The sequence below is a fragment of the Botryllus schlosseri genome, chromosome 14, assembly GCF_051294905.1.
Source record: "Botryllus schlosseri isolate E-star chromosome 14, Bs_hap1, whole genome shotgun sequence".
NCBI classification, from domain to species: Eukaryota; Metazoa; Chordata; class Ascidiacea; order Stolidobranchia; family Styelidae; genus Botryllus; species Botryllus schlosseri.
Window position 1 is genome coordinate 24,156,260 of NC_137249.1, and position 27,828 is coordinate 24,184,087.

The following is a 27,828-nucleotide window of genomic DNA, read 5'->3' on the forward strand; positions in this document are numbered from 1 at the left end:
CTTGCAGTAGTTGCATACAGTATTCCTCTCTGTGATCGTTTTACAGGCATCCCTTACACCAGTCAACTTTTGGCGGAGGGGGCAACACTCTGCAGCTTAGGCAGCCAATTTTTATCACTCTCGGTAATTTTCCTTCAGTGTGATCCTTGACAGTTACACGGCGGTTTGCGTTGTAGATGTTAGTGCCCCTGTGAGCAGTCTAGGAAGCTTTTGAGGTCGTCATTTGACACCTCATCTGGCACTGCCCGTTTCTGGGAAAGTGCAGTGTTGCTGCTATACTTTCCGTGCATATTTTGCCTTGTGTCTCTTGCATTACTTTATCTAGTTTCGTATTCTTCATTTTCTCTGAATGTTATGGTGTTTGTTTTTAGGCCGTGTTGGAACACTGCCGTGATGTCCTTCTTATATTTTTTCAGAATTGTGCTTTTGGGCCATTCCCAACCTGGACAACAAAAGTTGGAACCACCACATTTCCATATCTTCTTAAATTTGGTACACGCGTAGATGATCAAATGCCATGCAGTGTAGTCTTAAAGCTTAAATTGAGGTGATACTTGATCGATGGTTTGAAATCGGTCAAGCGTAACACAATTTAGAACATGAATTGCTCAAAACCTTATAGAAATATTCAAGCAAGTATGGTTTCATGTGAAAGCTGGCTTCAAGGATAACGTGTTTATAGCTATTTCATTTTGGTTTTTTGACTGGAAAGTAGGGGAATTGCAGTCTCAAGAGTACACTGTATTTGTGTATGGATATTCATACCTCCGGAATATGCGCGGCAATAACGATTGTATATCGCCCGCCACTAGGGCTTACCTTCTCTGAATCTAGAAGTTACATTATTTGAGTGAAAGCTCACTAGCATCACAGCCGAATCACACTGATTATTATTGCAATTTTTATTGAACAAATTGATGAAAAATAACAAAAATGAAACACAGAGTCACGGTACATTGGTACATTAATTGGGTTGTATTTCTTCAAACCAGTGTTGGGATGACTCGAGTCAACTTTTTCGTATGACTTGACTCGAATCACTCTGCAAAAATGACTTGACTTGACTCGGCGCTTCAGAAATGTGGATTGACTCGTGACTCGAAGTAAATTTCACGAGTCAATTTCAAGTCATTAAGTAAACGGTGTCGATTAAATCACCCTATGTTATGTATGTTTGGGTTGTTCGCGATACGCCGTTGTCACTTGTGAGAGCAACCAGTCATTCACTGATTGTACTTTTAAACTGATCCTTCATTGTTATATCACAAATTAATTTACCACAAACGAAATGATCACAGCTTGCGTTGTCGTATAGTAGCACTCGATTAGTCTAATAGAAACGCATCTTTGTTTCTTAGACGGCTCAGTGCTTACATTGCGCAGTACTCACCTTTGCCAACACTCTTGTATGATTTAAATCGAACGAATATATAGTTTATGGATTTATATTCTCATGGATGTGTACATATGGGTAGTGTATTGTACCACATCAATTTGTTCAACTTCTCGAGGCTTCCTGTTCGATCCTTTATATTGGCTGATAATAACCGAATAACAGACTGTAGCATGTAGCTATACAGTTACTCACGTATTTTATTAGCAATTCTTCGTGTGCGTGAGCGATACAACACCTTTTTGCACGTGTATTTAACTCAGGGGTGGGCAAACTTTTGAGCTCGCGGGCCGCATTCAGCATCTGAATCCATTCGTGGGCCGCACTATATAAAATTGAGATTATAAACCAAAACGCGATATTGATATTTGATTATATAGTGAGGCCATGGAGATAATATATGGGCTCATTTAAAACAAGCCAAACATTACTTTGATGATATCGTATACGCGGCAGAAACATATAGTGGCGAGATTTCATAGGCTGGTCGACCTCAATAACCAACTTGTTAAAACTATAGAGATGAAAGTCGGTTTGCCCGATTCTTAGAACCGGATTGAAATTTAAATCTGTGACAGCGATCTTTGCATAGATTTACTAATTCCACTTTTGGTTCAGTTCCAGGACACACAATGCTGACAGCATCATAACCAATAACCATTTTAGCTTCAAACACGCTTCTACGATGTATAGATAAAAATATAAATACCCCAATTCTATCCATACAGACAACGAATCTACCTAAAACACGCCCGAATTCTTTTAATGAGCACAACACTGTCCACTCCGTTTTTAATTATTTATTATTAATTAATATTTATTATTTTTTAATTATTTCAACATTTCACCATCATAGGGATGGGGGGCGTGTCTTAAAAAGCTTGAGAACCACTGATCTAAGGTAAATACCTAATATCACAGCGGTTAGCTGCAACGAGATTGACATAATTGGGATAACGAGTGGGATTTCAGATTGTCCACTCCGTTTTTAATTATTTCAATCTGAAATCCCACTCGTTATCCCAATTATGTCAATCTCGTTGCAGCAACCCGCTGTGATATTAGGTATTTACCTTAGATCAGTGGTTCTCAAGCTTTTTAAGACACGCCCCCCATCCCTATGATGGTGAAATGTTTTGCGCCCCCTTATCGTCATATCACAAAACGCCACCAGGATGCTAGCAAACCTAACGGGTAGTTTGATGGCATGGAAGGTTACGACCGGGGATGAGAGATTTTTAAATATTTAATTCAGACTAAATACGGAGCAATAACTTTGAATTGGATGTAAATCGCGCAAAGCGCGAATAAAATTTTCAGTTGAGCTCAGCTTCGCACCCCCTTTTAGATGCTTTCACGCCCTCAAGGGGGACGCGCCCACCAGTTTGAGAACCACTGTATTAGAATTATCATGGTGAAATATACTCACAAAAAGTCAATCAAGTCCCTGCATTAATTCGATTTTTAGTACGCATTTTATCAATATTTGAAAAAAGTTTCTTTAGACTCTCGCGGGCCGCACAGAACGGTGTCGCTGGCCGTAGTTTGCCCATCCCTGATTTAACTAGACATTCGGTATTTGACTCAAGATAAAAGGCCGATTAACCTGTCCTTCACCCAGTTGGCAAAATGTAATGACTTTGTATGATCATTCATACTCCGAAAATTCAATTTGACTTGAATCGTGACTTGACTCGTGACTTGACTTGACTTGACTTGACTTGACTCGACTTGACTCGAGTCACCTCCAAAAAACGAGTGACTTGACTTGACTCGAGTCACCTTTGAAAATCGATTGACTTGACTCGAGATGACTCGTGACTCGAAGGTAGTGACTTGATCCCAACACTGCTTCAAACTCTTGCCATGCGACAGTAATTTTTTCATTGCTATTGAATGAAATCCTATATCGCCTCTGAGTTCTTTGCAAAGTTGGTGCCTCAATACAACAGAGGATGTGGTTATGAGGGATCCAGCAAACATCATCCTGTTCAGGAAACCTGAAAGTCGTGGACGGGCCTTTTGGACTCATAAATTTTAGCTGAACATCACCGTCTTGGATATCGTTTTTCATGACCAGACCAATATACCAGTGGTTGTCATAGGCTGCAGCTGCATATCCACCTTCTCTTAAAGACACGGCAGAGGGTTGACTGCTACGGCCAGGCTGTAGAATGCCAGTTATGTAGGCATAGCTTCCATCAAAGCTTATTCGCTTAGCGGCGATTTTCGTTTGAGAAATTGGCTGGAAATAATGAAAACTCCTTGTACCTTTGATGGTTGTGGCATGTGTGAACCGCTGTGCCAGGTTTTGTCTTGCTCCTTATACGCACTCCTCCGTTATTTCATCAAAGTGAATTATTGGGATGGCTTCTACGCAGAATGCCAGCATGTCTGTCAAGTTCAATATTTGATTTTGATACGGTCGGCTTTCCAACGTTGTCAGCCTTTTAATAGTACCTCCAATGCCATCGCATGGCGATTTGCCATGACTTGTTGCAAAAAATGACCAATCAGCAGGGACGCCAAAATCTGCTTCATGGTTACATAGGTTTAAGAAGTTCTTATACTGTGCTGCACAGCCATCAGTAAAATATTCGATTTTGTTCAACTTTGGTAATATTCTTTTAAGAAATTCAACGGTTTTCTTTTGGATTTCAAATACCATTGCTACATCATGTGTTAAATCCTTGGATAAAAACACAGGCTTGAGTGTGATAACGTATCGCCTGCTTTGTAATAGCATACCACCGGGTGAATGGTGCAATTTTTATGAGTCCAATGGTATCCTTGGGCTTCATCCTGTACATGAAAGGAATAATTTTCGCTAAAATCCATAAGGCAAATCACATTGCCTTCGTCCAATGATTGCTTTCGATATTTGAGGTAACTTGATTGCTGTTTCGTGATGAATGAATGTGGCTTGAGTTTAATTAGTTGTTCGATGAACAAATTTACAAATTCATCGATGGCAAGTACTCGGGTAATCATATCGGTTCTATCCGTAGTGACCCACTGATTGAAACTGATGTCATCATATGTATTTTGAAACTGACTACTTAGGTATTCTCTAACAGTATCTTCATTTGGGCAGTTTTGACATCTTTGCAGCATACAATCCTTGTTTTCTGCGTCACATGATATCATGGCAATTAATTCTTTGTAGGTTCTTTCTATGTGACCAGACTTCAACATTAATATTACATTCTGATGGATTGTACATACACACACGGGATGTGTACCCGCAGAGCCCGCCAACACGCACCATTTCGGCCTCAATCTAGCGAAAGTAGAGAATCCTACTTTTTCCCCAGGATACTGACTTTTGAATAGTTGGTAGAGTTTCCTGATGGTACACAAAAGCAACCTCTTTTGCTCGTGTACATTGCGGGAGATGCTCACTTTATCTCGAGATCCAGGCATGATTCTTGTGTTCTCGTCATCTGAGTAAAATTTAATTACCAACTGCTTTGTATCAGAGCTCAGGCCTTTTCCTTTTGTCACGGATGGTTTGCTGAATATTCCTGATGCTTTTTCGATTTTGCGTGCTTTTGTGACTCTGTAATACGGCACTTCAAAGTATTTTGCTACCGCAGCTTTGGACCACGATTGAGGTGCGCATGTTAGCAACTGAATTTTTTCTGAATACGCTATGGTCTCCTCATTGACCTTGTTTTTGATTTTTGCAAGTAAAATATTGTAGTCCTTAAGACTTTGATCATCATCCCAGACTTCCAAGTCCTCTTCATTGTCTACTTCATGCTCAGGAGGTTGAAGGGCAACTGACATCTTTTTGGCATAATAACCACCAATTGAGGAAAGCTTTCGTTTCTTGTACTCGGATTTCGTTCTGTCCTTCAAACCGTGAAGCTTAAGTGGGCTCTCTCCTATTAAAGTCTATGTTTTATCCACCTGATATCCAAATATTTCACCTGAGCAATTACTATCCCCACTGTCAGTACCGGTACTGATTACCTCGGGTTCGGGTTGGGCAGATCTGGAATACGGAATTTCAAGCTTACAACGACTGTTCACTGCGTTCCGACAATTTGCGCAAAGCTCCTTTCCCGGAATGATAATCAAGTTTTTCACCATTACCTCTCCGACAGTTTTCAAGCTGATGGTACGGAGACTTCTTTTCACTGGTTTTCTGTGCTTACTGAAAGGATCGCAACAGTATACCTGATTATTTTCATAATGCTCGAGAAAAGCTCTTTTATGGTGTACACAGATGCTTATCACTTACTCTTTTTGTTCAAGTAGCCCTGACCTGTGTAAAACCTTTTCTCTGTCATCTTCACTGAACAATCCGAATTGTGTGTATGGCTTGAAGTGTCTTCTCGACATCCTGTTCCCTTTCCTGTCAGTTCTCCAATGCTACAAGAACAATCTTCATCACCCATTTTACCAAATTCCTATTCCCGCCCGAAGTTAAGCAAACACTAGGGATTCAAGGCATCGAATTGAGCCGAACTGCATTTACGATTACGAGACAGAGTGTCCTCCACCGTTTGCGCTCACAGAAAGACCGTCGGCTGTGAAACCTAGGCCTGGTCAAAGCTTTCGATAATAATATGTCCCGGCGCCGAATAGTCCATCCCTTTCAAACTGGCCCGCGACATAGTAATTAGTTATCAGGTAACAAACATCTTCGCTTCGCCGCTTAGTTTATAATCTTGGTTTGTTGTTGGAAGTATAGTTGGACTGGTGTCTGCCAGTAGACCTATTGAGGAATGGCTATCCTCAAGCGTGCTACACGATCTGCCTGAAAAAGCATTGTATAGCCTGGTATAGCCTGCACCTCAACGCCTCCGTATTCGTTAGCGGCGATCGTGCTTTACCTCTTCGACCCAATCCGGCAATAGGCATATTTATTGTCAAACAAATCTATTGAAATCGAGTCTATGGCAGCCCGAAGTTGTAGGCCTATATCTAAATGACCCCTTTTGACTTTCGTCTGAATGCGCCTTGTTTGTTGTATTCACGAAGGAACGATATTCTGGCCCGAGGAAAACGACGACTTTCTAACACGACTATATGATGGCCGCTTTACCTACAAAAGATTACTTTTAGTTTATTTAAAAAAGGGGCACATAAAGATTCTAGATTGACTGCAGAGGTTGTCACATTAGTCGGCGTTACTACTGCGTGCTAATAAGTATTCTGGTAGTTTGCTGGTGCCGTAAGCCCAAAAAGTTCAGAACCACTGTGATGGTGTGCCGCGAACTATTTTTCATTTCCAAAGGGTGCCGCGAGGTCAAAAAGGTTGAGAACCACTGGATTAAATGATTAATTAATTGAGGCAAGTTTGTCCTCTGAGTGCAACAAGATGTGCACTAATTCAGCAGTGTAGTGCATTTGCACTTTCCTGCAACGAGGCGTTAGGTAAGTAGTGTCAACGGGTGCAGAACACAAGTAGCATTGTGACCTTGTGCGGCTTTTCGTACTTACTAACTCTGCATAGCGGGCGTATCCGAGATACCTGAGTAAAAAGTAGCATCACTAACACTGATCCCACGTAAACATAGGTTGAATAACGGAGGCTGCCTTTTGTCCTTCCGTGAGCGGTTCCTATGTCCTAAATCGTATGTAAAGTTGTTTCCGGACCCACCTATTCCAAACATTCCCAATTCACTCTACACTCATAACGAAATTGCATGTACTGCATGAACTGTGCTGACAACATACCGTGCTATTGTCTTCCCTAAACAATATAGTTCCATAAATCCACTACTACTTACGGTCATGTGCAATGATGTTCTTGTGTGGGGGGCAGGTTTTCGCCTGGTAAAGCATTTTTTGGGCGATTATAGTGTTAATAACCGTCTTTATTCCGTACCATGTCAGGTTTCTTTTGTTATCATCGGCGCACGATTGGTGTACCCTTTGCAGTGGCGGCTCGTCCTATAGGGCAACTGGGGCATTGCCCCACCTAAAATTCTGTTCAATAACAATTTAACCATTTATAGACGCACAGCGCTCAATATATACCGAGATCACAGCGAAACCCGCGTTCTTCTTGTGCTTTCGCTTGCAAATGCCCATGCCCATACATAGAGAAGTCTCTGCGAAAATCGAATTCTCTTCTGTGTTTTCGCTTAATGAATGCCTAGCCGGGGCTTGCCCCGGTAGCGCTCATAACAAGCTTTCACCATCTATTCTCTCAAAGCCGCGCACAATCAAGAAACGGTGATATACTCTCTCCTATTCGTAAAATGGCCGAGCAACCAGGCATATATGCCTGTCGCCCCTAAGGTGTGATGTAACAATCGTATCTATATCTGAACTCGGATACCGTGATATACGTTGAGTCGACCTTTGCTGGTATAGGTCGATTTTGATGGTGTTTCACTATAGATAACTAACCTACGGATAGATAGCCAACAGCCGTCGTCACGCTTGCTTGCTCGGAGGAAAATACTGCTCAGCAATCTGAACTCAACGTAATTGCCAATCCCATAGCTGACGACCCGAGCGCTCAAATTGAATAAAGTTGATCTTATTTGAACGCTACTGTCGCACTGATTCCGAAAATATACATTCAAATCAGATCGGGGCAATGGAACCGCCTCGAAATACACCTCAAAGTCTGAAAATTGGCATTGTTCTGAACAATCGAGGACACGCAAGGGTTATTGTTATGGTCATTGTGGTGCGTCCATACGATTGTCTGGAACAATGCCGATTTTCAGACTTTGAACGCTATTTCGGGCTGGTTCTTTTGCCTTGACGAAAGTTTAATGTATATTTTCGGAATCAGTGCCACAGTAGCTTTCTAATAAGATCAACTTTGTTAAATTTGAGCGCTCGGGTCGTCAGCTATGGGATTGGCAATTACGTTGAGTTCAGATTGCTGAGCAGTATTTTCCTCCGAGCAAGCAAGCGTGACGACGGCTGTTGGCTATCTATCCGTAGGTTAGTTATCTATAGTTTCACACCATGATAATTCTTGAAACTTGGTATGTCATGTCGTGATGGTGGTATTTTAACACTGTCCTAAGTTTCAGGGTTTCTACTTAAAGTTTAGGGTAGTAATTCCGTTTCCAAAGTCGAGTGTGTGCTGATCCGTCATGTATCGCAAACATATTTCACGCAAAGCCGGTATTGTCCTCCATTAATTTTAACGATGCTCCTTAGCTAGATCCGTCATGAGCTTTTACACGGTATGTCTTGATTTTAGTATCGAACGCTGTGCCAAGTCTCAAGGTTGGCACTCAATTGATTGGGGCATCAATTTCGTTATCAAGTTCGAGTATGGTAGAGATGTGCGCTGATCTGACACTTGGCCTACCTAACGCATTGCGGATTTCACGCCAAAGCAAAAGTGTTCCATACTGAGATAGGTGATGATATCATGAAACAGTTTACTAACATCCTCTGTTTGCATTCAAATATTTAGTTTCATTTTATATTCTCCAATGTCAATTTCACCGTGGAATGGTGGCCTTCGGGCCATTTGCTCACAATTACAACCCCTGTCAAGCGCGATAGCTGTTTCGTTTTCGATGGCGACTAACAGCTTATCGCTTGATCAGCCTATTTCTCAGTAAATTTTACGCAAAATTCGGCGTTGATCAATTCGTATTAATTTTGACAGTGTACCATACCGAAAACGGTCATGAGGCTACTTCTCGATGATTTCATGTAACAGTGTACCAATGTTACGGCTTTCATCCACGTATTTATTCGGTAATATATTTTCCGAAGGCGAATTTGCAGCAGACATATAGACAGTAGACACTATAGTCCGTAAGCCGTGTGTGTCGTGTCGCCGTATGTGTCGTGTGACAATCTCCAGCCTCAAGGTCAAAATCTCCCAAGCTGTACCGGGACCGAATTTCCGAGGCTGCTATCCATAGTTCTTCAGAATGATGTTTTGGATTCAGTATGACATTTCCTTGTCCAATCTATGAGATAACAATTGCGTATGTGTCCGAACTCGTTGACCTTTCCAGTAAGGCATACGCAATCTCTCGATTTATAGTCATTTCCATTTCTGCAGATAAGTAGTCAGGTCAAGTGCGAACATGAATCGTGTTGAATCTTTGCTCCGTACGCCGTTTAGCCAGCTGCCTTTAGAGCAAAAATTAGAGGTAAAGCGACTAGGTCCGTATCAGCCTAGAAATTGCCCATTGATCCAATCGTACGCCGGAGGAAAACGCACTCGTGCCTTTTCTTCAGCGCATTTCGATAGAAATGAATGGCTTACTTATAGCGAGGATAAAATGCTTTTACTGTCTTTTATTCGACAGTGCCGGTACCGGAAGCAGTCGCTCTTGTTGGAACAAAATTGGTTATCGCGATCTAAAGCATTTGTCAGAGCGTCTGAAAGTGCACCAAAAATCCCAAGTGCACATGGCTAGTGCAGTTAAATATAAATTGTTTGGCAGAGTAAATGTAATGTCGCAGCTCAATGAAAGTTATCGCGTATCAGTCTGCAAGAACGATGAGCTTGTAGATAAGAATAGGCATGTTCTCTCTCGGGTGATTGATGCTATTAAATTTATTGGAGTTCATGAATCCTTCGAGGCCACGATGAGAAGGAATGCTCTCTCAATAGGGGGGTATATTTGGATCTAATTAAATACACGGCTTCCATGGATAGCATTTTGCGCGAACATCTCGACACCGCGACAGTAGCTAAGGGTACCTCAAAGACTATTCAAAATGATGTGCTTGATTCGATATATCACATCTATCTACAGCATTTGTTTACCGAGATTGTTGACGCTGAATTTCTATCTATTCAGTCTGACGAAACATGGGAACGATTCTTAGTTCGCGTACATTTTGTAAAATATTCAATTGAATAAAAAACAATGAATAAAACATTTGTTACCGCACTTCAAGTCACGCCACCGGCACACCTCTCGCGGCACCTACGTTAAAAATCATTGTTCACGGGAAATTCATGTGACCATCATGAACGTTGAAAAACGCTACTGTGACGTCATATTGATAACAAGTCGCTTGCGGCCCTTGCCCCACCACCCGCCACTGACCCTTTGTAACACCTTGTCCCAGTTTAGGTGGTTTTGATTTTCTCCAATCTGCTGACCCAGCACCTTAATGGTGGGTTTTTTTAGGCTTGTCAAATTTTTGTATATGTTGTCGTCTCTTGGTGGATTTATTTGTAGGATTTCGGTTTTGTTCAACTTTAGTTCTTGGCCTGTGGTTTGTTTTAGTTTTTCAAATTCTGTTATGGCTTGTTTCACGGATTCGTAGTTGGTAGTGAGAATTGTCACGTCATCCGCGTATTGTTGAATTTTTGTGGTTTTGTTGCCGAGTTTGATTCCATCAATGAGTTTTTTTTCCGGATCTTTTCAGCTAGGGGTTCTGCGGCTAAGACATATAAGTATGTGCTCAGCGGGCATCCTTGTCGGATGCCCCTTTGATGTTGATTTTTTCGGTCATTGCCCCGTTTATTACAATTTTGCTGGTCGAGTTTTGGTACACATGTTTTATCAAGTCGGTGGTCTTCTTTCCAAACTTGAGGTGGTTCATGATAGCGAAGAGGGTCTCTTGTGACAATATGTCAAAGGCCCTTTTCTGATCGAAATTACTTATCAGTAGAGGTGTTCCTCTCTGTTGTGCCATCAGTAGAGGTGTTCTCTCTGTTGTGCCAGGTCTTTAGCTGCGGCTACGTTTCTTAGGACGTCAGATATCTGGCGCCCCGGGACTGAACATTTTTGTGATTGTCCTATTATGTGCGGCATTGCTTCTTTGATCCTGTTGGCCAGGATTTTTGCCATAATTTTATAGTCGCAGTTGGATAATGATATAGGGCGCCAGTTATCTAGGCGTTTCGTGTCTCCTTTTTTGGGGATTAATATCACTTGTGATTCGCCCCAGGTTTCTGGTGTATTGGTGAAACATAGTGCACTATTGTAAATTTCTGAGAGACTTTTCTCAAGAGTTTCAAAGAAGGCTGTGTAAAATGCCGGTGAGAGGCCATCTGGTCCTGGTGTCGTAGATGTCTTCTGTGAGCTTAATGCTGCTTTTATTTTTTCCTCGGTTATTACTTGGTCTTGAAGTTTTTGTTGTTCCAGAGGGATTTGTTTTTCGAGCTCCTTGACCAAGTTGTTAATGCTTTCTTTAGGTGCGCTGTGCGCGATGCCTTAAAGTTTATGATAGTATTTACGTGCGTGCGTAAGGATATTATTTTTCCCACGTATTTGCTCGTTGTTGTTATCGGTGAGCTCCGTGATACTCTTTTGCTTTTGTTTTACTCTCAGTTTGTCGTAAAACTGTTTTGTTGGTTTCTCTTGATCTTCCATGTTGTTCTTATATTCCGAGTTCATCAGGAAGTCTATCTTAGCCTTTTCCAGGATTTTCAGTTCCCTAGTTAGCTTATCTCTCATCTCATTTGTTATGTGTGGGTTCTGTAGTAGTTTCTTTCTTTGGTTTGTTTCTTGCGTTGTTTGTTTTTTCTCTATGCCGTATTGAATTGACGCTATTCTAATTTTGTTCTTTAAGGCGTCCTACCATTGTCCTGTATTGGGATAAAATGGTTTCTCTAGTTCGAACAGTGTGATTTCGTTTCGTATGAGGGCTCTGTAGTCCTGCTGGTTTAGGTGAGCTGTGTTATTTTTCCAGTTACCTTTTCCTCATTTTTCCATGTGTTTTCGTTTTAGGTACAGTTTTACATGATGTGTGTGGTCCGAGATTGGGTTGATGTGGTAGGCTATGTTCTTTACATCACCCACTAAGTCTTTCCCTATGTAGATTCGATCTATTCTTCGCTTGCCTTTAGGAGAGTATGACGTGTATATCTTTGTGTTTAGAAAATTCCATCGGTAAATATCTACGACGTTGTGTACTTTTATGTACTGTTTCCAAACGGTGGATGCTGGACTTTCGGTGTAAGCATCTGCGCGTTCAACGTCTATCGCTTTTGTGACGATGTTAAAATCACCCAGGATGATTGAGTGTGTTCGTGCGTGTTGGTTGGTTCTTTAGCTTGTTCGTCAATTCCTTGTAGAAGTCTACTTTTTCCTGCCTACCTGATGATGGGGCATATACGTTGGTAATTGCCGACTCCTCGTGCTCTAACTGAATGGTTAATAGCTGAGCGCGGTGCGTTGTGATGATCTCGTGTTGTACTTTGGGGTTGTCAGGGAGCCACCGTTCTCCAACTAGGATTGCTGTTCCCTGATAATAATGTTTGGGCCCTTGTTCGTCTTGTGGTTTCCATTTATCATCTTTGTCAAGCGCATTGAGAAACAGCTTGTAGCCTTGTTTTGCTGCCCAGGTTGTGAGCTGGTGCTTTTTGACTTCGTGCGTCTCTTGAACGCATACGATGTCGGCTCTTTTTGTTTTTATAAAAAAGTTTGCAGGCTGTTCCAGTGCGCTTGCATTCCGTTGATGTTTATAGACACTATGGACGTTGGTGGGACGCCGAATTTCAAGATTTGAAAAGGTTTTTCAGGTCCTGTTCTGCCGCGCCTTTCCTGCGTAGCTTACTTGCGGGTTTCGGCGGAATTGATGGCCTGTTTTTGTTTATTTTGGCTTTGAGGTTTTGCTCTGAGCTGTTGCTCCTTGTTCGTTTGATAGGAGACGCTTGCAGATTTTTTAGGTCGTCTGCGCTCACTCTGTATGGTGCGGGGTTGGACAACGCTTTTCGCCTTGATTGTAACGGTGGCGAAGTTGGCGTTGGTATCTGCGTACTGTCCCTAATTGTGTGCTGGGAAATATCTTCCCATATAGTGAGTCTCCTGCCGAGTGTGGGGTTTTATATCCGTCACTTTCCGGTGTCTCATGTATTTGGAGGTTACCTGAAGTGTGTTCTTCGGTTTCTCCTTCGCTGATGTCATTGTTTTGTTCTTCTTTGTTCTCTTCTTCGGGTGTGTTTATTATGTATCATTGTCATTGTCATCACTTTCGTGTGTTTTTTCTTCTTGTTGTTCTTCATGCATTTGTACGTTACTTTGTTCAAGAGTGTTGTGTATTTCAGCTTCTACTGTGATGTTGTTTCGTTGCTCTGCAATCGTAGGGTAGCTTTCCCTCAGCTGCGGGCAAGCCATGCTTTTGTGGCCTGTTTGCTGACAGTGGAGGCACTTGATTTCGTTTTCACAATTCCTTGCAATGTGCCCATGCTGTAGGCATTTGTTGCATATTTCCACAGTTTGTTCTCCCGGTAGGAGAAAAACCTTGCAGTTGAAGCCGCGTGTCTTTAGGTATTGCGGAATCCTGCCTGGTTCGTAGTTGGCGATGAGTACTTTTCTATACCCCTTGTGGTATTGTGTTTTGCTGTGGTTGACTCTCACTACGTTGATAACTTTGCCGCACTGGTAGAGGGCTAAAAGTATCGCGATTTCTGAGTCCGTCGCTTCTGTTGGAACAGCGCGGATGTTTATTATTTTAAAGGTTCACTTGCATCTTTGACTCTCAGGGTGCCTTTGGCTGTTGGTATGCCATCTTGGCACGCCGAGAGTATGTTGTTTTTGATTGTCTGCGCATCCGGTGTGTTATTTACTGTTATATTGAAAGTTTCGAAACCTATTTGGTACATAGAGTCTATTTTATTCAGCAGAGGCTTGAGCGGCTCATAAGCCAACACAGCTTGGAATACCTCGCTTCCCTGTATATTGCTTGGGATTTGCACATCTAGCGAGCGTGGTCGCTGTCTTCTCTTATCTGTAGCCATGGAGGTAGGCTATTGTAGCTCAGAGACTCTTCTTTTACTGACTATTGGCTGTTTGCGCCCTGTTTTGCGGTGCCTTAGAAGCGAAGCGTTCTCAAGGGCGTTTCTACGCGCTTTGCTAAAGGCGATACTGTAGTTTCAGTTCAGGAGGAAGATCGTACGATCACTGTCTAGAGCAGTGGTTCCCAACATTTCTCGACTCATCGCCCCCTTTTGAAGCTCCACACCGATCATCGCCCCCCAGATATTGGGAACCGAAAAACAGTATTCGTCAGCCCCCCCCCAAAAAAACGTTGGTCTTTGGCCCCATAGGGTGATAAACCAAACCCCAGACCCCCCTCAGCCAGTGGGCTTTTTGTCGCTACATATCAGCTATACCCTATTTCCTGTAGGCCTACTGTTTGGTGAGTCACCGTATTTCGCCTGAACGATCGAAGCGCGACAAATTTATATAATTCATGTTTGAATCGGTCAATATGGTCGATGTGGTATGTTGGAAAAGGTAGGACCCCTAAATAATAATTAAACATCTTCGGCGGAATCGTTGTTATATTGACTTCTTTATATGATGCTATTTCGTGACCTCCTATATCTGCTTTATCAGAAGATATGGGAATCGTCAAAACGTACCAAACTAAAAGACGCACATGATTTCATATTGGTATTTCTTTACTGTCAAATATTATTTTCCTTGCGGGATGGAATTTGTCCTGTAGGGTTAGGGTCACCAGGACAGGAACATTCGACGCCAGCCATTGAGGCGCCTATATATGTATATATATCAAAGTTTTCGGTCAGCACAAGGGCATTCCTTTCGGACAAGGTCTTCTCGCTGTTGATCGTTCTGGCACACTTCTCGGAGTCGCATGTTACATTGCCTCCAACTTGATATGTCTTGGTGCGTCGTGGCGCAGTAATGGCCGACGCCGAAGTCTCCCATTTCCATAAATCATGCGTATTTTTGTTGGATGACGGGGACCCCAACATCAAGATACATGAAGATATTCAATCGCGCCCTGCGCGAAAATTTTGAAAAAGTCGCATGATTTTCTAAAAAATTACTCTATCATTCATGTTGATTCACGAAATAAATTCGATTTCGGGCCCCCACTCCCAATTGGGGGGTTTGGGGTGCGGTAGTTACGGTCCCGACTTCAATACAGCCGTTTTAACGCGCCATCGCCCCCTTCGTTGTTTTCACCCCCATCGCCCCCTTCTTCCATTTTCGCCCCCCTATCGCCCCCTTCGTTATTTTCGCCCCCCTAGACCACCAAATCGCCCCCTGGGGGGCGATATCGCCCACGTTGGGAACCACTGGTCTAGAGTCTAGTAAGTGTCGTAGCGAGTTTATAATTAGCCTAAGGTTGAAAGGCCAGACAGTCACTGATGCATATTCCTGTTCAGTTTTTGTTTCCCTCAATTGTTTTTCTAGGTCTCTGTTTATACGTTTTTCAGTGTAAGCTTGTTTTTTAGCGTATTTATTACATATTTTTTTGTAATACGCTATCTTCATTGCGTCCCACCACTCCGCAACATTATCAAATGTGTCTATTTGCTCTACGTAGATCTCGTGGGCTTGTTTGATGCTCTCCCTTAGCATTTCAATGGCGCACATATGATTATGGTCCGATATTACGTTCGTTACATATTTGAAGCTTCTTATATTCTGTTGGATGGTGCTTGAGATGTATATGGCGTCTATGCGCCTTGCTTGATTGTGTTTAGTCATCGTGTAGATTTCTTTGTCCGGATTCCTGGTTCTATATACGTCGATTATTTTGTTAATTTCAGTGTATCTTTTCCAAATTTTCTCTGCTGCTTTTAATTTGAAGTTCGTTTTGTTTTTCACGTCTTTGATCGATGTTACGATATTCAAGTCTCCACAGAGTATTGAGTCATCATTCCATTTCTCATCTAGCTTTGCGGCTAATTCTTTAAAGAAGTCGGTTTGTAACTTTCCTATATTAGCTGGCCAGAGGTGGTCAAAGTAGTCAAGAAAGCTACTCAAGTAGAAGTAGAAGTAGCGACGAAAAAATCTACTCAAGTACGAGTAGAAGTACTTCTTCCATAAGCAACCTAAAACTACTTGAAGTAGAAGTAGAATTGACTGAATTCAAAAGTACTCAAGTAAGTAAGTAGTTGTGAAAACGATCCTAATTCGTTCACATGGATTGTAAAAAGGTGCAAATTGAGCTATACGATATGTGACGAGCTTGATTCATATTGATGCATACCAGCAGGTATCTAATTTTCGATAGCATAAGCAATTAGCATTCGTCCACATCATGTGATGAAAATAATAGCATTGATACGGAAATACGACGCTAATCTCTGTTTTCTCGAACAGCACGTTTTAGAAAATAGCATGGTATGGCGCCATCCCCCATACTATAAGCCTTATAGTATAAGGCCCGTGGTTTAGTCGAAGTGCAATACGGAGAAGTTGTATAGCATACGGTGCAATCACTTTGCGCGATTAGTGAACGTTAATAAAAAGTATGGTGGACCGTAAACATTCCATATTGTGTAGCTTTATTTTCAGAAATTAAAGGCATTACTACACTTGCTTTTATGCTTCAACATGTATGTTATCCAGCCAAAAGAACTGATATTAATTGTAACTCAAAGTATATGATACTGGGAATTGAAAGTGAAATATAAATACTACTTCTAAAAGCAGAACATGTATTCTAGTTTATTAGTCCAGAAAGTTTCAAAGTTGGTATGCTAAAACAGCTCTGAAACTTAAAAAAAGTCAGAGTCCACTTTTCCGGATTAGGACACGCCATGGACATGCTAGATTACGATATGACAAGTAAATGCTAGATTGCGAAACATCAGTTTCAAACGTTATGATGAGCCATATATATTGTGATGAATTATTTCATATGGGTGAAGGGCGACAATGTGGTGTGAACGGAGCCACACCAACCCTCTACCTAAATTATATTCACCGATACTTCCATGAAATCATAACGGCTACTCCGTATCCATTGCGCGCGAAGCGCGACGAAAATTCTGGGTTTTACTAAACATTTATGAAAATTAAATGTTGATACTCCGTAAAAACAGCCCCGAAATTCCCCAGGCTATCTTCCTGATTGGAAGATTGAACTACTTCTACTTGACCAACTGAAAATAGGGAAAAGTAAACTGAAAATAGGGAAAAGTAAGTAAGTAGATCACAAACTATTACGAAGTAGAAGTAGCGAAAATCAGATCTACTTGAGTAAGTAGCAGAAGTAGAGGCAAACTACTTGAGTACTTCGAAAAAGTAGAAGTACTTCGTTACTGACCACCTCTGTAGCTGGCGCATATACGTTCCATATAGTTATCTTCTCAAGATTTTCTTCCGATGCTATTTCGAGTTTTTGTACTCTGTGTGGCATCAGTATTTCATGCTTCAGAGTATATGTATTCTCGTTCGCTATCTCATTTTTAACCAGTATCATGGTTCCTAAGAAATATAGTGCTGGGGAGTCATCTCGGTTCGTCCACTTTTCTTCTTTATCTAGTGAATTGTTATAGGCCCTATAGTTGTGTTAGTTCATCAAGTTCTCTATTTTCTTTGTATCGACTCTATGAACTTCTTGTAGAGCTATTACGTCGAAACTTCTCTTGCTTAATATCTGTTTTAGTTCGCATTTCTTCCTAGTTATGCCATTTATGTTGAAGGATAACAGTTTTATATTTAGTTGAATGTATTTGTTGGAGGAAGTTTACTCTTATGGAGTCATTTTGGATTGTAGAAGTTTCCTGGCTTTCCATTGTTTTTTCTGCCTTTTGCTCATTCTTCTTCTCTTTTTCTTCGCTGGGATTCCTTTCTGATCATATTCAGTAGGATTTTCATCTTCCGACAGCGTCTGCTGTTCATTAGCACTTTCATCTGTGTGCTCCTCTGAGTTCTCTATTCGGCTGTCGACCATGATTATCTCAGTCTGTACGTTTGCTAGGTCAATGTCATACTCTTGTTCTTGATCTGAATCTCGGCCATCGCTCGATAGTACCAGACCCAGTTCCACCTGTTTTGCACTTTCCCAGCTTGTTCTGACTTTTGTGTTTAGGTCTACGTTATTTGTCAGAGTTGCTCCACCATTCTTTCTCAGACCCTCGATTTCTCTTTGGGTTTCTCCTTCGTTGTTTTTAGGACCTTCATTGTCCTTTGGGATTTCTCCCTTTCTATTTTCCGGACCTTCATTGTCCTTCTGAAATTCTTCGTTTTGACTCATTAGACCTTCCTTGTCGTCTTGGATTTCTCCAATAATGTCTGTCAGACCTTCGTTGTCTGTAACATTGTTGAGTCTTGAGGCTTTTTGGCTTGTGTCAGCCTCCTTTTCACCCTCTTTTATTGGACCTTCTTTGTCCGAGTGTGTATTATTGTTTGCGGCGTTTATGCTTCCTCTGTTCCGCTCGCCGCCTGCTACCTCTTTCTCATTTATTTTTGGTTCTGCCCTTCTGTTGCTTGCCCCTAACTTAGGGAGTCATTATTGAGCGTTGGGCAGTTCTGTCTTTCATGCCCGCTTTCATTGCATTGTTTGCATTTCTTCGGGTTTTTACACCATTTCTGTATGTGGCCCACCTGCAGACATCTGTTGCAGATGGGTTTTTCATTTCTCCTCTTTAACGGGGGAAAGACTTTGCACCATATTTCTCCGAATTTTAGAAATCTTGGAAGGAGCTGTGGGTTATACTTTTCAATTTCAATTTTCCTGAATCCATTCTGTATGTTACCATCTTTGTGGTATGACCTTGTGACTTGAGTCACAGATCCCACCCCTGTTTTTTCTATTTCTTTGGCCACAATTTCATCGTCAATTTCTGTAGGCACTGCTCTGAGACACACAACTTCGGCTGTTTCTCGGTAATTTACATATGGCTTGCAATCCGCTTGTCTTTATTTTGCCTTTTGATTTGTTCAAGAACAGTTTTCTTGTGTTATCATCCCATTCATTTTTGAATGTGATATTGTAGGACCTCGGTCCGTTTTGGAAAATCGACTGTAAGTCTTCCTTCATTTCTTTCAATTGCTCATCCTGAAGGATTTGTTTCAGGAATTCATCCGTGGTTATGTCTTCACTTATTATTACATCTATTGATCTGTCTCTTTCAACAGTTTTCTCAACCTCATTCATCTTGCTTGTTCTGAGAGTATAGGATTGATTGATTTACTCAGAGTGATGGTGTCTGATTATCCGTATTTTATTATAAACACGGCTTTCAATATTTATTTATCCGATTTACTTTGTAATAGTCGTCTTAATGCCTTCGTCTGGAATCTAGCCTATAGCGCTCTATTCCAGGCTCTGACCGACGCTCCTGCCAATTGTTAACCTCCGGGAACGAGCAATCGGGAGTCCAACTAGCGATTGTCTCGTCAATTCTTAACAATGCCGGCAGTCGGGCAAAGCACTATTTGATGGTTTCTCACGTTTTTTGTGTTGTAGGTGCTCTATTCTTGATCTTTTTGTTATTTAGATACCTAGGATGTGTTATTTACGCAAAATTATGTTCAATGATACCTTTTTTCCAACTAAATTCCAAAATTCAATTATTAGTGTCGATAACTATTTTTAAATTCAATTGCAGGTCAAGCTTCCAATCGAGCATGGAAACCACGTGTTTGTGAAGAAATTTGTTGTTGCACCGGCGGCAGGTAAGTTTTAGAATAAGGCAACCGTTTGTGCGTTGAAACCGCAAATTATCTCTCCAAGCCAAACACGACAAATGCGCGTGTGTGAATAATCTTTTCGGTATCCGGTTCAGGTAAGTCTTCCAGTTCAAATTAAGGGAACCTTGTGTATTTTGAAACTGTAGTTCGGAAGAGGCAAATTCGCGTTTGCTAAATTGCAGGTAAGGCAGTTCTGGTGTACAGGTAAGGCCGTGAATAAACCTTGTTTGTGTTGAATCTGCAGGTAAGGCAACTCTGATCCACCTGCAAGGCTGCAGATAGATCGTATGCGTGAAGGTCGCAGGTGAAGTTGAATAGAAGCTCCGGTAAAGTAGTGAAACAGCTGCGTATATGCCGAATTGCGTATATGCCGAATTGTATTTAACAGTTTTGAACTGCACGTAAGTAGTTATGTAGATCGCTCTTGAGGTGGGTGGGGTTCTTATGGGCCCGCTCGCATGTCGCCGCGAAACTCGTGTTGGCATATCGCGCTTTTAGACCCCCCTTCCGCTCGCACATCGCCATTGGTTCTTACGGGTGCGTTCGCATGTCGCACTTTCAGGTATCTCTCGCGTGGTGTTGAATAGTCACCAACAATAACCGCACAAACGGAAACGTGGCTTGTTGTGAGGATTAAGCAGTGCGTGCGACCTATATTTCGAATGACCTGCGCGCTGAATTGTTTCCCATGCAGCTGTGTGCTACTATCGATTATGACACTATTCCATTCAGTGCGAAATAATTTGATCGTAAATTATTATATATGATGTCGTAGTTCAGTCGTGCCAAATGTCCGATCGTGTTCTCTTTCCTCGCTATTGATTGCTAGCTAAATAATAATTTCGGATTATTCACACCGCTGTTTCGCACCTACAAAATAGTCTGCTGTTCACAACCACAACTTCATCGCGATAGCACACTTTTCACACCTCGATCAGTAGAACAACACCGCGCTAACCCAGTTGTCGAAACACATAGGTCATACATTTTACGTGAAATGAAATATTGTATTGCGGTATACAAATATGCAAACTATTCTTTCAATTCAACAAGTCTAGTTAATTGATCGATTTTCAATCTGCCGACACAGTTTTTAACACGAGTGAGTTGATATTTCTTCCCGGGTACGAGCGAGGCTTTGTTCCATTGATCCAAAACCACCTCACCAGTATCATCCTTCAATGTAAAACTGTATAATTTCAACTCCTTTCAAGCACCAGAATTGACCATCTTCTCCTCTCGAGAAACACAATTAGCGGCGATCGAGACGTATTCATCTTTATTTCCGTATACCGATTCACAGGTCAATAATGGGTATTCTTCAGTCGTATGTCTCGATTTTCCATACAGAGTTACTGACGAAGCCCGTCCCAGTAATACAGCAGGTTTTCCAGTAAACTTGTCAATTTGGACCCAACCGGATTTGACCATGAGTTTTTTTCGTTTGGAGAATGCTTTCTCAATGACCCCGAACAATTCACGGTTGAAACACGTGAAAGATATCTCTTCGTTATTGCCGTCGATGAATATACCTTTGAGATATTGACTAACGCCACCTCTTTTGGGTGATGAGACGAATTTGACACCGACGTGAAAATTTGAAACTGCCCCGACTTGCATACTGCTGACGCTGTTCGATGTCATATCGTTTGAGAAAGTGAGAGTCATCAACAAATCCGTCGATATTTATAGAATTAGGTGCGTGGTATATTGAGTGAGTTAACAGTCTTTGTATAATCCTGATGACCGCGTGAATAGACTTGGATTGAAATAAACTCTACAGGAGTTCTGTAAAAAATGATACCGTTCACAAGCGACAAACGACACGAATGAATTTTCCTCTTACCCAGTCACTTATCAATGTACTGTAGTGAGTATTCAAGATGTCTGTTGCTAAATCTCTGTACACCGCTAGGGTACGTATGTCACTTTTCATCGCCGCAATGCTTATGACACTAAAAACCCCACTCCAGTCGATGCGGTATGATCGAATCGAGTTAACCAATGCGGTAAAATCGCACTTTCGAACACGGCTCACGTTTTCTCCATGTACATAGAAATCTAGTACTCCGTGGATGAATTTTTCCGTTTCGCTCAATGTGGGGGTTGTCAAGTTATGATAGTACAGAAGGTAATTCTCAATAATCGCGCTAGTTGCCATAACGAGTATATGTAACTATCAACTGAAAAAGTAAACCATGAGAATGTCACCACAATGTGATAAAATGGTGAAATACACCACTCGGGTTTTGAAAAACGAATGTTGGCGGGTGCGTTTGACATGTGTGACACAATAAAATCGCCCGTTTCGCTAAACAGGAAATTCATAAAGCGCAGTGCGCTGTGCGATTTTGAAAAATCAGATGTCCGCGGCCGCGTTTTGACCTGTGTGACACACTAAATACGTCCGGTTCTGAAATTCGGAAACGCGACCTGTTTGCAAAAGGATTTACGCAGTGCGTGCGACCTATATTTCGAATGACCTGCGCGCTGAATTATTTCCCATCCAGCCGCGTGCTACTATCGAATTAAATCTATAAATAGCCAACGCCGCGATCCGGTTGTTATACTTCGCTGTCGCAGACATAAACGTTGGTTGTAGCAGTTAGATTAATTATTGTACAATGACCGAGGCTCAGATAGATAATCTTGATAAATTTGGTTATGAACCAAATGCATTCGAATCGCGATTTGGAGAGAACGCGGATATCTTTGATGCGATTAATCCTGGTGATCTGATGACGCCGGATTTAAGAGTTGAATCCGCAGAACGCGACCTTACGGCAACGATCGAAATGCAACCAAACCACGCAGATATAGCGCACCAGGCGTCGCTGAAGTCGGTGATTCGACGCAGACGGAGTCGTGTTCGCGAGGAAGAAGACACACCACCAGAGACAGGCGACCAATACCAAGAAGTTGTATCCCAGAACTGGCAAGCGATAAAATCATATGTAGTGAACAGGACTAGTCATGTGTATAATATTCGAGTCATCGGTCGGGAGCTAGCGGATGTTTTCCGTGATATACAAGCTATATTTTTCTCAGAGTCGACTCGTTTCAAAATCAATGTCGCGTATGCATTTATTTTGTACCACATCGAGACTCTAAGATTTCGCTATTTTCATGCATCGGCGAATGTTGATAGTGTATTAGAAACACCAGCGGCAATTTCAACACTAGCTCAATTCAACGAATTTGTTGAATCTATAAGGTTGGAAACGGCGCTTGATTTATTACGAAATTCTCGACCAAACACAAAGTCACTGCCGGTCTGTCTGACTAATGTAGAGTTTTATGTATATCCTACTGACGGCATGTTGATTGGTTGAGCTGATATCGAAATACCACCAGGACTTGCACAATCAAGTTGTGCCACACCATTTATACGGTGAAAAAAAAACTACGACGCCGATGTGTCTTTTCATGATCTCAATCATTTTCATAGCGACCAAAGAAAATAATCCTGTCATTGAATTTTATTGAGATGTACTTGTATATAATGTGCGTGGTGTTATTGGGGTGGTTTATTTGTACATCATGTTTGTTTAATATGATTTTTTTTTTGCATTGTTTGTTAATGTATCATTTGTTTTTCAGGTGGACAACATTATTTCATATCTCAAGTCGGTTATGTCATTAGATTTAAATAGTTTACGTATAGAGATTACATCGATGCAGGGATAAAGGGTTTAATGAGTAAGTTATTCGGTATGAGTACTTTGAGTACTTTGATTTATGAATATAATTTATTATTTGTTTATACTACAGACAAAACAATTTGTTTATACTACAGACAAAACAATCATCGAAATTTGAGCAAAGAATTGGATTGGTGAGTTATTACTGTTCAGAACTAGTGAGTGTGATGTAACGATTTTTGCTGTTGAACAGCCAGAGCAAACTCAAGGATTAATAACAACACGCAAGTCTACTGGTAAGTCATCCGCTATAACACAACGTTAGCGAGCGTAGTTTAATATGTCACTGGTTTTATTAAGCATAAAGAGCCAAGGAAGACGCCGACAAAAGAAAATAGATTGTAAGTAAGACTAGTTTAATATTCCCCAAGTGTTGAATGTAGCCACGCGGTATCAATTTTACAGATGACTCTACACCTTTGGAATCATGAAGAAAACGCACCGCCAGAGATCAACAACCAAAAGCAACAAATTACATCTCAGAACTATCACGCGGTGATATCGTATGTAGTGAACAGTAGCCGTGTGTATAATATTCGCGACTTGAACAGTATGTGGGCGGGTGTTTTCCAAGCTGGTCAAGCGTTGAGTCTGATCAATCCGCAGTTCTATGTATACCCTACCGATGGTATGTTGATTGGCTGCGTCGGTATTAAAATACCCCCAAGCCTCGCGCAATCAAGATGTATCTCCACATTTACCCATCGAAAAAATCGACATCGGTACAATGACAATCTATGTGCTTTTCGCTGTATTGCCCACTCGCTAGGGAAAGATACCCAAGATTTGGCTCAACAATTCACCTCGGTATATGGTGTCAGTGTGGAAGCCGGCGTAACTCTCGACATGTTGAATGATATCGAGGTCTTGTTTAATGTGGCCATAGTCGTGTACACCAAAACCGAGGGTAAAGCTAGTGCACTCCGGCGTAGTACCTATGAAGCGAAAGCTGTTTACTTACATTTAGAGGATCGCCATTTTTGTCTCATTACTAACATGAACCGTTATGTTGAGACCTATAAATGTGCTGTTTGTCAACGATTGTTCAATTTGCAGCATGAATTGACCAGACACAAATGTGTAACGGGTCCTGTTGAAGTGTTTCCCGGTGGCGTGTATACACCTCCTCTGAACATATTTGAAGAACTTGATCTAGAAGGGGTGTTTGTTCCTCATGAGCTTCGTTATTTCAAATACCGTATCGCGTTCTGTATAGAGAGTGTATATGATACGTCCAAAACTTTGCGAGAGCACCAGAACATCCCCATCTCTGTTAGCATATCGTCTAATGTGGAAGGTTACTTGGAGTCGCATGTAATTACCTCGAGTGGTGATACAAACGATTTATGCGCACAAATGATTGACCATTTTCACGATATTCAAAGTGAATCATTCAGACTGTCACTCACAGAATATCGACCCTACCTGGACATGCTCAAATCGAAAATTACCGAAATGAAAGTGCTCGATCCTTCAAAACACCCAATACCCCTTGAACGTTTACAAGTGAAGTTTATGAGTTATTTGCGTCAAATCCCTGTTTTGTTGTTCAATGGTGATCGATATGACTTGAACTGGCTCAAAGTGTACTTGTTTGGTTTTCTCGTTGACGACAATCTTAGTATACTGAAACGCGGTAACAAATTTCTCACAATGACGACCAACAGACTTCAATTCTTGGACATTGTGAATTACTTGGCACCCGGGTTCTCGTATAATTCATATTTGGAAGCCGTCAAATAAAGCACCGCTAAAGCTCACTTCCCGTATCAGTTTCTGACTAGTTTGGAAAAGTTGGATAACTCGAGACTACCAAGCCACGACGAGTTTTACAACCCACTAAAAGGTTGTAATATATCCACAGCTGAATATGAAAACTGTTTGAAGGTTTGGAACGACAACAAAATGACCTCTCTGCGTGATTATCTCAAACGGTGCAACGTGAACGATACTCACTACTTCATAGAGGTTTTAGAAAAACAATTCCAATCTTTCAAAAGTCAATTCAATGTTGACATATTCAAGGATGCGGTCTGCCTGCTCGGGGTTGTATCGAGGCATCTTTTTAACAGCATCCCGCGTGATTTCACAATGTTCAACGACAAACACCAGGATCTGGTTTCGCTATTCAGAGACAATTTATTGCGTGGACTATCGATCATTTTCCATCGATACCCAAAACCGGGTGTAACTCGAATCAAAGAACATGTATGCTTTAAATCGACCAAGTCTAACTGGATTTGCGATACGTTGGCAACCAATCGACGCCGAGTGTACTAAATTCAAACCTATCAAGACCGCGCCGAAATGCTCAGAGACTGTAACCCAGTGGATGAATTGGTATTCCCATATTCATAAGGTGCATGTTCACCACGCTTTTAACGGACCTGAAATTCATGTGGGTGTGCGCAATTATCGACCTGATGGGTTTTATCGTAATTCGGCCGGACAAGGGATAATCTTATTGTTCCTTAGATGTGATTTTCACGCCCACGATTGCAGATTCGGATGTGATGACTCAGTACGTCGAGAGCGAGCTAAACGCATTCATGATTATTACGAAAGTCTAAATTATCGAGTTGTATGTAAATGGGAATGTGAGTGGAATATTGAGAAGAAGAGAAATCCTCATATTGTGCGATATCTCGATGGTATTCAACCACAACTGACTCGTGTCAAGTCTGTCACCCCACAGAAATTGATGGAGATGGTGATGAATGGTACTTTCTTTGGTTGGTTGTTTGCTGGTTGATATTTGTACTCGACCACATTCGAAAAAGCGATTCGTTGAACTCCACCCGATATTCAAAAATACCACAGTGTCTCGCGATACCGTGAAAAGTACCATGAATCAGCTTGCTGCAGATCGGAAATTGCCCAGTAAACCCTCTGACATGTTGGTTGCGTCGTACTGCGGTAAGAAAATCTTGCTAACCTCCGACTTGATCACATGGTATATAGATCACGGGTTGGTGGTATCAAAAATTCATGAGGCTGTCGAATTCACAAAAAAGACATGTTTTGACAACTTTGCGAAAAATGTCTCAGACTGTCGACGTGCTGGGGATCGCGATCCTAACATGGAGATTATTGGGCTAACGCAAAAACTCGCTGCGAATGCTTGTTATGATCGTGAGTTAATGAATCCGCGTAAACTCATACAAACCACGTTCTGTGATAAAAGTGAATTGAACGCGAATGTGGAGGATCGCTTTTTCGTCAAGTGTGAACAATTAAACACAGATCTATTTAAAATAACGAAGAGCCCTCAAAAGATCGAGCAAGATAACTACATTCAAGTATCGTTCTGGTTGTATAATAATGTCAAGTTACGGATGTTGTCGTTTTTTTATGACTGTTTATGCAAATATTTTCGTGCCGACAGCTTCATGCTACTTTCGGTGGATATCAACTCGTTTTTCATCGCGCATTCAGCACCGCTCGATGATATTCTCATCCCCGAGAAAAGGAACGAATTTTACTGTGATTACGAGAATTGGTTTCCACGTTATTTTTGTGATAACCATCGAAACGAATTCTTCACTGATCCGATTTCTTTTGACCGCTCGAGACAATGCTGTAAAGATACGTATGCTCATTATCTTCATCAACCCGGTTTGATGGAAGTGAGATACGACGCCGATGCATCTTTCCACGATCTCAATCGCTTTCACAGTGACCCAAGATAAAATAAATCACGGCGTTGAATGTTATTGTGGTGTACTTGAATATATTTTGTGTGACTTTAATTTATTTGTATATACTGTATGTTTGATGTGATTTATTTGTATTGTGTGTTCATGTATCATTTGTTTTCCAGATGGATAACACTATTACCTATCTAAAGTCTGTCATGTCGTTAGATTTTAATGGTTTACATGTAGAGATGATCACCTTGGAGCGGGAATTACCACAGTTCATGATTCTTGGTTCTACCAAACAACTCCCAACGTCGATGATACCCGATTGATGAAAAGCAGACCACCAAAACTTGTGATCCGTGGTAAGGTCTATAGTTTGGTATAGTAACACTGTTAGATTTTAAAGCGCTATGAACGTGTTATGAATCCTCTTATGTGATTTATTATTTTACAGATTGGGATCAGCTGCTTGACGACCTGAAGCGTTCGTAACACTACAACTTCCACTGACGATGAGGAACAGATGAAGATTTCATAACCCGTGGAAAATTGTTGAATCAAACTCTACTGGGATTGTATATTCCGCTAGAACATGACGACTACAACAGTGGATATTCCCAACCTTGTTGATATATAAACACATGCACTTTATCGAGTTTCAATAAACATCAAATGATGGAATTGATCCACCCATTCGCGTGTATTGTGAGTGGTCCTTCGAGAAGTGGGAAGACTACTTTTGTTGCAAAGCTGATCAGGCATGCGACATCCATGATTAAACC

The 27,828-nt window shown here is 41.4% G+C and overlaps 2 long non-coding RNA genes and 1 pseudogene across 9 annotated transcripts in view; 1 reads left to right on the top strand and 2 right to left on the bottom strand.

Moving 5' to 3' along the window:
• LOC145456561 (uncharacterized) overlaps positions 1-8,344 on the bottom strand; it is a 390,319-nt gene extending 381,975 nt beyond the window's left edge. Inside the window, exon 1 of the long non-coding RNA XR_013920644.1 lies at positions 7,760-8,344. This is a non-coding gene — a long non-coding RNA (uncharacterized LOC145456561). The remainder of the gene's footprint in view (positions 1-7,759) is intronic.
• The window catches only part of LOC145456548 (trans-1,2-dihydrobenzene-1,2-diol dehydrogenase pseudogene), a 355,453-nt pseudogene that overhangs the window by 259,806 nt on the left and 67,819 nt on the right, over positions 1-27,828 (bottom strand). The gene's annotated exons all lie outside the window — the stretch shown is intronic.
• Positions 19,231-27,739, top strand: LOC145456106 (uncharacterized). The gene is made up of 2 exons (XR_013920501.1): positions 19,231-27,408; positions 27,501-27,739. It is a non-coding gene; the product is annotated as an uncharacterized LOC145456106 (long non-coding RNA).